At 42.6% G+C, this 12143-nt stretch overlaps 1 pseudogene; it reads left to right on the top strand.

Moving 5' to 3' along the window:
- Positions 1 to 9156: 9156 nt before the first annotated feature.
- Positions 9157 to 10451, top strand: LOC122435963 (annotated as a pseudogene).
- The last annotated feature ends 1692 nt before the right edge of the window (positions 10452 to 12143 follow it).

Raw genomic sequence — 12143 nt, 5'->3', positions numbered from 1 at the left:
TTACCATCTTTCTAAATTCCATATATATGTGTTAGTATGCTGTAATGTTCTTTATCTTTCTGGCTTACTTCACTCTGTATAAGGGGCTCCAGCTTCACCCATCTCATTAGGACCGGTTCAAATGAATTCTTTTTAACGGCTGAGTAATATTCCATGGTGTATATGTACCACAGCTTCCTTATCCATTCATCTGCTGATGGGCATCTAGGTTGCTTCCATGTCCTGGCTATTATAAACAGTGCTGTGATGAACATTGGGGTGCACGTGTCTCTTTCAGATCTGGTTTCCTCAGTGTGTATGCCCAGAAGTGGGATTGCTGGGTCATATGGCAGGTCTATTTCCAGTTTTTTAAGAAATCTCCACATTGTTCTGCATAGCGGCTGTACTAGTTTGCATTCCCACCAACAGTGTAAGAGGGTTCCCTTTTCTCCACACCCTCTTGAGCTTGGGTTTTCATGAACTTAAGTTTCGTTTCACTAGCAATGTGGTTCTCAAGTGGGGGCTGTTTTGCAATCCCAAGGGATATCTGACAATGGAGACGTTTTGATTGTCTCATCTTGGTGGAAGGGGGTGCTACTTGCATCTATTGGAATGCACAAATTAGGGATGCTGCTAAACATCCTCCAAAGGATAGAACAACCTGCTCCCCACCACCCAATCAAGAATTAGCTGGCTGGAGATGTCAGTAGTGCCAGGATTGAGAAATCCTGGTCTAGGGTAAGTGCTCAGGAGTTTGTTTGCTGGGTCATATGATGAGTGTCTGTTTGTAAGAAATAACCAAACTCTAGACTGGTTGTGCCATCTTACATTCCTGCCAGTATTATAGGAGAGTTGCAGCTGTTCTTGCATTCATGGATCACAGCCTTGTGGCCAAGGGGCTTACATAACTCAATGATGCTATGAGCCATGTCGTACAGGGCCATCCAAGACAAATGGGTCATAGTGAAGAGTTCTTACAAAACATGGTCCACTGGAGAAGGAAATGGCAACCCACTCCAGTATTCTTGCTGTGAGAACCCCATGAATAGTATGAAAACACAAAAATACATGACACCAGAATATAAGCCCCACAAGTAGGAAGGTGTCCAATATGCTACTGGGGAAGAGGGGAGGGCAATTACTAATAGCTACAGAAAGAATGAAGTAGCTGGGCCAAAGTGGAAATGACACTGCTGGAGATATGTCTGTGGTCAAAGTAAAGTCTGATGCTGTAAAGAACAATATTGCATAGGAACCTGCCTAGGATATTGCATAGGAATAATTAGATCCATGTATCAACCTAGCTCACTAGCAGAAAGTATAGGGATTAAGAGAAGCCACATGGTCCTGGGTAAACAGTGATACCATCACAGCTCTGTTCCTTACCGGCTAGGTGACCTTGGGCTACTTGTTTTTCTGTGTCTGTTTCCTCATCTAAAAACTGGAACAATGATATTTACTTCATAGAATTACTTGTTACCCGAGTAAATACATGTAAAGTACTAATTACACCTGGCACATGATAAATTGTTTCTATTTATTTATTACTTATTTGGCTGCATTGAGTCTTAGCTGCAGCACTTGGGATCTTTCCTTGTGGCACAGAGGCTTCTCTCTAGTTGTGGTGCACAGGTTTAGTTGCCCCAGGGCTGGGATCTTAGGTCCCTGACCAGGGATCAAACCCACATCCCCTGCATTGGAAGGCATATTCTTAACAACTGGACCACCAGGGAAGTTGCCATTAGCTATTTTTATTTGAAAACAAGAGAGGATACATAGAATAGGTGAGAGTTTTGAAAAAGCCAAAAGGGGGTCCTTTCCTCCCAAAAAAGGCATTGCTACAAACCTCAGGGATCCTGCTAGGGAATGTCTCCTGACTCACAAAAAAAGATGTTGTCCAGGGGTTACCCCACCTCCCAATTATGATGTTTTTGCAAGACATACTATTCTGCTTTTATGTCTTTTTCTGAGAAACACCTCCACTGAAACCTTGTAGTTTCAGTACTTAAAAGTGAGAAGCCCTGGGCTATCAAAGGAAGGTTTCTCTCCAAGTTTCTGGAGTGTGACACACATGGTACTCTAGAGGTGTATGAAAGAGAGAGTACTAAGGTTAAAACTACTAAGACCTGGCTAGAAATTTCTCAGTTCTGCCAAGAACTGGCCCTGTAAATGGGTTTTTGTGATGTTTCTTCCTCCCACCCTTTAGTAATGGCTTCTAGTTCTTGATCATGTTGTAGGTTCAGAATTCAGTCTCTTTACAGGCTTCTCTTGGCCATCATTAGGAGAAAGTAACAAATTCTGCACTTCAAACCAAAGAAAATATAAGACAACACAGGCAATATTGTCAAGCTGGCAGTCAAGTTTGTGGTAGAAAGGAGTCAGAGGGGAAGGAAGCAGGATGAGACAGCCTGACCACAATGCTCAGACACAGCTGGGATCTGGATGAAGATGAAGCACACCCAGTGCATATGTGCAATTCTAGACATTTCGGCTAGAATTTCTCTCAATGCAGGACTTGAACCAGCAGAGTAACCCTAAGAGCTCCCAGGGAGGAAGAAATCTGGAGAAACTTATGGTGGGCAGAAGGTGAAATCTTCTCACTAAAAATGTTTGTTTCATAACACATGTCAAGCAGGATTTGAAACTCCCTTAGTTCCTGGGGAAAAAAAAAGAGAGATCCAAAGAGGAAGAAAATGCTTTTAGCTTGGTCACATGTCCTAAGAGCTCAGCAATCATCTTGAGGTTTTGAAGATTCCCAAGAGAAAAGTTTCTCATTTTAGAGAAAATCTGACTACAGAAAGATGAGCAACAGGAATATGTGCCAAGAGCTTCTCACCGGTATGTTGTTTTCCTTGACCCTTGGTTGTATCCCAGCAATACACAGGGGATTATGGGAAGAAATCCTTCCCAGAATGGTAGCAAGAGATAGATAGCAGTATTAGAGACTGGAGGATCAAGAAAATAATGTTTTCTTCAAAGTAATTCATTCACAAATTCCACTATAGATAGTGGTGTTACATGGAGGTGGCATAGCATTTCTTTTCATATCACTAAACAAGCCTTATTTCTTACTGCTTAAACCTTTCCACCTGTACCCGATGACCTAAGAAGCTCTAAGAATTTGGGATCTGAAGAGATATCTGCACCCCCATGTTCACTGCAGTACTATTCACAATGGCAAAGATCTGGAAATAAATGTCAAACAGCGGATGAATGGATAAAGAAAATGTGATATGTATATGCAGGGAATAAAACTCATCCATAAAAAATAGGGAAATCTTGCCACTTGCAACAATATGGATACACTTTGAGGGCACTATGCTAAGTGAAATAAGTCAGGGAAAGACAAATACTGTATGAGCTCGCTCTTATGTGGAATCTGAAAAACCAAACTCATAGAAACAGAGGTCAGATTTGTGGTTGCCAGAAGCAGGAGGTGGGGGTAGGGCAATTGGGTGAAGGTGTTCAAGAGGTACAAGCTTCCAGTTATAAGATAAATAAGTTCTGGGGATCTAATGTACAGCATGATGACTATAACTAAAAGTACCATTTTGTATATTTGAAAATTGCTAAAAAGAGTAGGCCTTAACAGTTCTCTTCACAAGGAAAAAATTTTTATAACTATGTGAGGTGATGGATTTTAGCTAAGCTTATTGTGATAATCATTTTCCAACATATACAAATATCACATCATTGTGTTGTATACCTTACTCTTACACAAATTTATGTGTCAATTATATAACAATATAATGATAAAACTGGAATAAAAGAATTTGGGATCCTCAAGTACATCCTAAATTAGGTGCTGCTGTAACTACTGGGCAGAATATGCTCTCTAACTTTTCACAGTCCTTTAAAAATGCACTTGTTAGTCTAATAAACTCACTAAGATTACATATGCAAGTTTAGAGCTAATTTTCATTTTGACTACCACAGTGATTCTTGACTGGGTTTCACCACACCTCAGAAGTATCAAGAGTAAGCATTTAAAAGAAAAGAATAGAATCCAAGATACCATTCTGGGCCCATGTCACCCACAGTCCCTTCAGCAGTACTTGGAGAGCAGGTGTCAAGATCTGTTTGCACCACCTGTGCTGAGGTGGTAAGAGCATTGGAGTGGAGGTCAAGAGGACTGGATTTGTTATATCTATTTATTGAAGTATAGCTGATTTGCAATGTTGTATTAGTTTCTGGTGTACAGTAAAGTGATTCAGTTATACATATACATATTATTTTCCATTATAGGTTATTACAAAATGTTGAATATTGAAAAGAGTCAGACATGACTGACCAACTGAACTGAACTGAACTGAATTCCAAACTGGCTTTTCTGGGTGTCAGGCCCATAGACTCCTCAAAGTAGAGCATGCAGTGTGGATCATCTCTGCTCTCATCTCCCCTATCCTCAGCTGAATTTTCAAGTCATAATGCTGTCAAGAAACTTCCAAGAATAGAAATAAAAGCATCCACTCTTTTCAATTTCACAGAGAAGGCATAGAATATTAAAAAATAATAGTAATAACAAGATATGAACAGTTTAATTTGTGGCATACCTTCAGCCAATACTGTTAGAATGGATGTCTGCAGATGAGTTCAGTTCAGTCGCTCAGTCGTGTCCAACTCTTTGCGACCCCATGAATCACAGCACGCCAGGCCTCCCTGTCCATCACCAACTCCCGGAGTTTACTCCAACTTATGCCCATTGAGTCAGTGATGCCATCCAGCCATCTCATCCTCTGTCGTCCCCTTCTCCTCCTGCCCCAAATCCCTCCCAGCATCAGGGTCTTTTCCAAGGAGTCAACTCTTCTCATGAGGTGGCCAAAGTATTGGAGTTTCAGCTTCAGCATCAGTCCTTCCAATGAACACCCAAGACTGATCTCCTTTAGGATGGACTGGTTGGATCTCCTTGCAGGCCAAGGGACTCTCAAGAGTTTTCTCCAACACCATAGTTCAAAAGCATCAATTTTTTGGCACTCAGCTTTCTTCACAGTCCAACTCTCACATCCATACATGACCACTGGAAAAACCACAGCCTTGACCAGACGGACCTTTGTTGGCAAAATAATGTCTCTGCTTTTTAATATGCTATCTAGTTTGGTCATAACTTTCCTTCCAAGCAGTAAGTGTCTTTTAATTTCATGGCTGCAGTCACCATCTGCAGTGATTTTGGACCCCCAAAAAATAAAGTCAGCCACTGTTTCCACTGCTTCCCCATCTATTTCCCATGAAGTGATGGGACCAGATGCCATGATCTTGGTTTTCTGAATGTTGAGTTTTAAGCCAACTTTTTCACTCTCCTCTTTCACTTTCATCAAGAGGCTTTTTAGTTCCTCTTCACTTTCTGCCATAAGGGTGGTGTCATCTGCATATCTGAGGTTATTGATATTTCTCCCGGCAATCTTGATTCCAGCTTGTACTTCTTCCAGCCCAGCATTTCTCATGATGTACTCTGCATATAAGTTGAATAAGCAGGGTGACAATATACAGCCTTGACATACTCCTTTTCCTATTTGGAACCAGTCTATTGTTCCATGTCCAGTTCTAACTGTTGCTTCCTGACCTGCATACAGGTTTCTCCAGAGGCAGGTCAGGTGGTCTGGTATTCCCATAACTTTCAGAATTTTCCACAGTTTATCCTGATCCACACAGTCAAAGGCTTTGGCATAGTCAATAAAGCAGAAATAGATGTTTTTCTGGAACTCTCTTGCTTTTTTGATGATCCAGCAGATATTGGCAATTTGATCTCTGGTTCCTCTGCCTTTTCTAAAACTACCATAGTTTGGCCCCAGGTAGATAACAGGGAGGGAACACAGCTCCCCCCAGCAACAGAAAATTGGATTAAAGATTTACTGAGCATGGCCCTGCCCATCAGAACAAGACCCAGTTTCCCCCTTCAGTCTCAGGAAGCTTCCATAAGCCTCTTATCCTTTTCCATCAGAGGGCAGACAGACTGAAAACCACAATTACAGAAAACCAACCAATCTGATCACATGCACCACAGCCTTCTCTAATTCAATGAAACTGTGAGCCATGCTGTGTAGGGCCACCCAAGACGGATGGGTCATGGTGGAGAGCTCTGACAAACGTGGTCCACTGGAGAAGGGAATAGTGAATCACTTCAGTACTCTTGCCTTGATAACCACATGAACAGTATGAAAAGGCAAAAAGATAAGACACTGAAAGATGAACTCCCCAAGTCGGTAGGTGCCCAACATGCTACTGGAGATCAGTGGAGAACTAACTACAGAAAGAATGAAGAGACGGAGCCAAAGCAGAAACAACACCCAGTTGTGGATGTGACTGGTGATGGAAGTAAATTCCAATGCTGTAAAGAGCAATATTGCATAGCAACTTGGAATGTTAGGTCCATGAATCAAGGCAATTGGAAGTGGTCAAACAGGAGATGGCAAGAATGAACATCAACATTTTAGGAATCAGCAAACTAAAATGGACTGGAATGGGTGAATTTAACTCAGATGACCATTATATCTACTACCGTGGGCAAGAATCCCTTAGAAAAAATGGAATAGCCATAATAGTCAACAAAAGAGTTCGAAATGTAGTACTTGGATGCAGTCTCAAAAACAACAGAATGATCTCTGTTCGTTTCCATGGCAAACAATTCAATATCACAGTAATCCAAGTCTATGCCCCAACCAATAATGCCGAAGCTGAAGTTGAACGGTTCTATGAAGACCTACAAGACCTTCTAGAACTAACACCCAAAAAAAGATGTCCTTTTCATTATAGGGGACTGGAATGCAAAAGTAGAAAGTGAAGAAATACCTAGAGTAACAGGTAAATTTGGCCTTGGAATACAGAATGAAGCAGGACAAAGGCTAACAGAGTTTTGCCAAGAGAACACACTGGTCATAGCAAACAAACTCTTCCAACAACACAAGAGAAGACTCTACATGGACATTACCAGATGGTCAACACCGAAATCAGTTGATTATATTCTTTGCAGCCAAAGATGGAGAAGCTCTATACAGTTTGCAAAAACAAGACCGGGAGCTGACTGTGGCTCAGATCATGAACTCCTTATTGCCAAATTCAGACTGAAATTGAAGAAAGTAGGGAAAACCTCTAGACCATTCAGGGGTGACCTAAATCAAATCCCTTATGATTATACAGTGAAAGTGAAAAATAGATTCAAGGGATTAGATCTGAGAGACAGGGTGCCTGAAGAACTATGGATGGAGGTTCGTGGCATTGTACAGGAGACAGGGATCAAGACCATCCCCAAAAAGAAGAAATGCAAAAAAGCAAAATGGCTGGCTGAGGAGGCCTTACAAATAGCTGTGAAAAGAAGAGAAGTGAAAAGCAAAGGAGAAAAGGAAAGACATACCCATTTGAATGCAGAGTTCCAAAGAATAGCAAGGAGAGATAAGAAAGCCTTCCTCAGTGATCCATGCAAAGAAATAGAGGAAAACAATAGAATGGGAAAGACTAGAGATCTCTTCAAGAAAATTAGAGATACCAAGGGAACATTTCATGCAAAGATGGGTTCGATCAACGACAGAAATGGCATGGACCTAACAGAAGCAGAAGATATTAAGAAGAGGTGGCAAGAATACACAGAAGAACTATACAAAAAAGATCTACACGACCCAGATAATCACGATGGTATGATCACTCACCTAGAGCCAGACATCCTGGAATGTGAAGTCAAGTGGGACTTAGGAAGCATCATTAAAAACAAAGCTAGTAGAGGTGATGGAATTCCAGTTGAGCTACTTCAAATGCTAAAAGATGTTGCTGTGAAAGTGCTGCACTCAACATGCCAGCAAATTTGGAAAACTCAGCAGTGGCCACAGGACTGGAAAAGGTCAGTTTTCATTCCAATCCCAAAGAAGGGCAATGCCAAAGAATGTTCATACTACTGCACAATTGGTCTCAACTCACATGCTAGCAAAATAATGTTCAAAATTCTCCAAGCCAGGCTTCAACAGTACATGAATCGTGAACTTCCAAATGTTCAGGCTGGATGTAGAAAAGGCAGAAGAACCAGAGATCAAATTGCCAACATCTGTTAGATCGTTGAAAAAGCAAGAGAGTTCCAGAAAGACATCTACTTATGCTTTATTGACTATGCCAAAGCCTTTGACCGTGTGGATCACAACAAACTGTGGAAAATTCTTAAAGAAATGGGAGTACCGGAACACCTTACCTGCCTCCTGGGAAATCTGTATGCACATCAAGCAGCAACAGTTAGAACTGGACATGGAACAACAGACTGGTTCCGAATCAGGAAAGGAGTACGTCAGGGCTGTATATTGTCACCCTGCTTATTTCACTTATATGCAGGGTACATCATGAGAAATGCTGGGCTGGATGAAGCACAAGCTGTAATCAAGATTGCTGGGAGAAATATCAGTAACCTCAGATATGCAGATGACACCACCCTTATGTCAGAAAGCAAAAAGAACTAAAGAGCCTCGTGATGAAAGTGAAAGAGAAGAGTGAAAAGTTGGCTTAAAACTCAATATTCAGAAAACTAAGATCATGGCATCTGGCCCCATCACTTCATGGCAAATAGGAACAGTGGAAACAGTGACAGTCTTTATTTTGGGGGGCTCCAAAATCACTGCAGATGGTGACTGCAGTCATGAAATTAAAAGACTCTTGCTCCTTCGAAGAAAAGCTACGACTAACCTAGACAGCATATTAAAAAGCAGAGACATTACTTTGCCAGCATAGGTCCGTCTGGTCAAAGCTATGGTTTTTCCAGTAGTAATGTATGGATGTGAGAGTTGGACTAGAAAGAAAGCTGAGAAGAATTGATGCTTTTGAACTGTGGTGTTGGAGAAGACTCTTGAGAGTCCCTTGGACTGCAAGGAGATCCAGTCAGTCCATCCTAAAGGAAATCAGTTCTGAATATTCATTGGAAGGACTGATGCTGAAGCTGAAACTTCAATAATTTGGCCACCTGATGCAAAGAACTGATTCAGTTGAAGAGACTCTGATGCTGGGAAAGATTGAAGGTGGGCGGAGAAGGGGACAACAGAGGATGAGATGGTTGGATGGCATCACTGACTCAATGACCATGAGTTGGAGTAAACTCCGGGAGTTGGTGATGGACAGGGAAGCCTGATGTCCTGTAGTCCATGGGGTCGCAAAGAGTCGGACACAACTGAGCAACTAAACTGAACTGAACTGAGCAAGGTATGTTGTTTTGTTGTGTATTCATTAGCTCTGGGCTTAAAGAAAGTTCGTCTTAGAACAAATAGATTGTTGCCATAATAACTCAGAGCTTAAGAAAAAAAAAAGTATTATGTGACTAAGAGGAAAGAATGTAGGAAGAAAAAAAAATGTCCCTTTCTCTTCCTCAAGGGCCCCAGACCCTTTTCTCCTCTCTGAAGGCCCCAGACTCCTTATCAGCCTACCTATGAATTAACTCTCTCAGAAGGACACAGGGCAGGGGTAAAAGCAATGGGGTCTTCAGCCTTGGCAAAGAACCTCAAGAATTCTCCCGAGGCATGATAATCCTTGTAAATGTGACAAGATTTGTCTTCCATTCTCAGACTTATGCTTATCTCCTGCTAGAAAATGCCTTGATTTGGGCCCTGCGAAATCAAGTCCGTGCATCCGAGAGTCGGTGCGTCCCGCCCTTACCCACGCAGCTTTCAGTCATGGCCTGCGGCAAGGCGCACCTCAGAAAGCCCGCCCTGGAATTCCAGGCGGTGGTGGATGGCGCCTTCAAGGAGGTGAAGCTTTCCTACTACAAAGGGAAGTACGTGGTCCTCTTTTTCTACCCGCTGGACTTTACCTTTGTGTGCCCCATGGAGATCGTAGCTTTTAGCGACCGTGCTGCGGAGTTCCACAAGCTGAACTGCGAGGTACTGGGCGTCTCCGTGGACTCTCAGTTCACCCACCTGGCTTGGATCAACACTCCCCGGAAGGTGGGAGGCCTGGGCCCGCTGAACATCCCCCTGCTGGCTGATGTAACCAGAAAGTTGTCCAGTGATTATGGCGTGCTGAAGGAAGATGAGGGGGTCACCTACAGGGGCCTCTTTGTCATCAACGGCAAGGGTGTCCTTCGCCAAATCACCGTCAATGATTTGCCCGTGGGACGCTCCGTGGATGAGGCTCTGAGGCTGGTTCAGGCTTCCCAGTACACAGATGAGCACGGGGAAGTCTGCCCCACCGCTGGACACCAGGCAGTGACACGATCAAACCCAACGTGGACGACAGCAAGGAATATTTCTCCAAACACAACTAGGCTGGCAGATGGTGGCACGCCTGGGCTCTTGGCCCGCCTCTAGACCCCTACCAGTGTCCTGTACTGACCCAGGAAATGCCAGACCTGCTCCTTCAGACTCCACAGTCCATGAGCACAGAAGGGTTAGGCCAAGTCCTTCTCAAGCTCCCAGCTGCGAGCTGGTGAATGGTGACCCCCTCCTTGGAGCCCACATAACTGAGAACAGGCCTATAGGTGACTAATAAAGCATTAGGGACAGAAAAAAAAAAAAGAAAAGAAAATGTCTTGATTTATCTGCACAGTGATTTACTTCCCCAAGTTGCTCTGTTTTAGGTGAGCTCCAATGAGACTATGATGTCAGAGACTGCTGTTCCCTGCTGGGCCAGCCCTGCCCTTCTGGATCCAGGAGTTGTTAGGGGGAAATTTTACATTACGAAGCAGATGGCTTGAGGTGCATGAATGTGTGATTAGCCCAGGAGATCTTGGCAGTGTTGTGAGCTGATTGTTTTCTGTAGTGATACACAGAGTAGGTAGAGATTGACTTGATAACCAAGGGTTTGGGCTGGTTCAATTTTCCTCAGCACTTGTTTGGTACAAGGATCACCTGAGGAAGAGGCCATGAGAACTGCTTGAATCGAGGCCCAACTCAGATAAAGAGGCAATGCCAGTTGCTCACAGGAGTGTGGTCCCTGGACCAGTAACAACACCATCTGGGAACTTGAGGAAAATTCAAATTCTTGGGCCCCTCTCCAGACCAAATGAATTGAAAACTCTGGGAGTGGGGCCAGCAATCCATGTTTTAAAAAGCCATTCAAGTGATTCTGACTCATGTTCAAACTTGAAAACTATAGGATTAAGTGCTTCTCATCCCTGGCTGCACACCTGAGGCATTTGTTTAAAATACAGAATTTGGAGTGGGGCTCAGAAAATCCGTTTTTAATCCCTGCATGATACTGTTGCTCAGGCAGGATTGAGAACCACAAGTGTATTCTATCCTTAAGAACAAGTTTCTCAGGATTGTACAGAGTTTTCGTCATGGGCTTTCCAATCCATTGTCTGGACTATAGGTTGTAGGATTAGATAGCATTTCCTGGCTCAGGGCCTGTCTCTGTGATGGAATCAAGGCCTAGGCAGAGTGAATCCTGTGTTTCTTGGTAAGGAAGCCTCTGCCCATTGGTCCCCTCTATTCTTCCTTAAAGGTCTAGAAAAAGCCATTTGCCATATAGGATTCCTGTATAGAGGCCTAGAATAAGACGTTCTCCAGAAAATAGTGACTGGGGACAGTGGTTGCTAAAATACAGCTACTGTAAAGTCCATGAATGTTCTTCATTTCAAACTGGACATCTCTAGTCCCTTCATTTCTTTCATTATCCCCCCATTACTCCCAACTCCCCTAGTCACAAAGTCAGATCGGGCACTTCTTTTGCTTTCATTTCTCCTTTTTTCATTTCATTTCTTCTTTTCATTTCATTTCATTAGTGGGACTAATGCCTGTCATCACTCAAAACATGAAGGGGGCAGGCAGGGCTGAGAGAAGGACCACCCACATTTGACAATGTATTAAATGCACAGTACAATGAAACCACCTCCATTACACAGTGAAATTTTTGTGGGGAAAAGTCCGTACTCATCATACTTGTTTAAAAAGTGGTTTTCAGGGGTAAAAATTATTTCATACATGTAACTATTGAATCCTGGAGCAGCAGTGAGATAATATGAACTTCTGTTTGAAGTTAAGTCAGTCTATTATTTTACATCTTCTCTTGGCTTACTGTTATAATAAAGGTGTATAGAAACAGAGTAATGTTTACATACATGTGGGGGAATGCATGTTGCACAGGGGCAAATATGGTTACATTAATTGAGGATCTATGTCATTTTATTTATAATCACTATATTTGATCCTTTCAATAATCTTATAAGAGTCTTACTTCCTTCTACAGAAAAGACTGAACTTATATGA

Source organism: Cervus canadensis, chromosome X, assembly GCF_019320065.1.
Source record: "Cervus canadensis isolate Bull #8, Minnesota chromosome X, ASM1932006v1, whole genome shotgun sequence".
NCBI lineage: Eukaryota > Metazoa > Chordata > Mammalia > Artiodactyla > Cervidae > Cervus > Cervus canadensis.
This window is presented reverse-complemented; position numbering and strand designations above follow the sequence as displayed.